The following is a 961-nucleotide window of genomic DNA, read 5'->3' as shown; positions in this document are numbered from 1 at the left end:
CTTCTACCTGGCCAAGTCTTCTTAAATAGTTTTATACATCCTTTATAAGCCAGAGTCTTCTTCCCAACCTGCCGTTTGCCCCCGTATCAGTGCTATATCTATGAAAAATAGTGTCTGTGGCAATTAGTTTTAAATTGCTGAATGAGCTCTCACAGCTGGCAATGGAAACTGCGGTGGTGAATAGAAATCGCTCATTGCCCCACCCCCCACCCCCAGGTGGTGCCCAGGGCATGTGCCATACTTGCCATACCCTACATACACTTCTGCTATGCCCCCCTATATTTGTGGGGTACAGTCCCAGAGGCTCAGGGGTACCTGGAAAAGCATACTTAGACTCTGCCCATTCCATCACTGGCGGAGGTGACTGGTAAAGATACAATTTCTCGAACGGCGTAATAATCTGTGATTAATTCTGTCAGGCATTACTATTTTTCTAGACACAGCCCTATAGGCTTTTAAAATTTATTATTTCCAACTCCCACAAAACCTCTGCATGTTCATTTCACAGTAGGAAAAATATAGTTCAAAATTTGTCCCCTGTTCACATAATAAATTCTTGTCAGAGTGCAGGACTCCACTGAAAGGGCTCTCAGTGGCACCCTCTGCTGCCTCTGCTAGACATTGATTGATTGGGACTCCCACACTGGTTGGGTAAAGCAGAGCTTGTTGTCCTACCGTGACAAAGTCAGAATGAAGGAACCTGTACAATTACATACTGTAATCAGAGACAGATCTGCATTTGCCTCTTGATCATGTGCTCCCTACTTCACTGGGAGCACTGCAAATAAATATTTTTTTACAGGTTAAAAGTCCTATGGAGTGGGCCAAGGGTTAAATCATTCTCAGTAGTTTTTGTCCACTGTTTGAGGTTTTCAGTAACTTTTCTGAGAGGAAGAACAGGTTATCAGATTAATGCTGATTTGAGAGACAGAAATATGCATTCCTTAAACCAAAAACCAAA

This window comes from Trichechus manatus, unplaced genomic scaffold (assembly GCF_000243295.1).
Source record: "Trichechus manatus latirostris isolate Lorelei unplaced genomic scaffold, TriManLat1.0 scaffold00232, whole genome shotgun sequence".
In the NCBI taxonomy this organism is placed as follows: domain Eukaryota; kingdom Metazoa; phylum Chordata; class Mammalia; order Sirenia; family Trichechidae; genus Trichechus; species Trichechus manatus.
Note: the sequence above shows the minus strand (reverse complement) of the source record.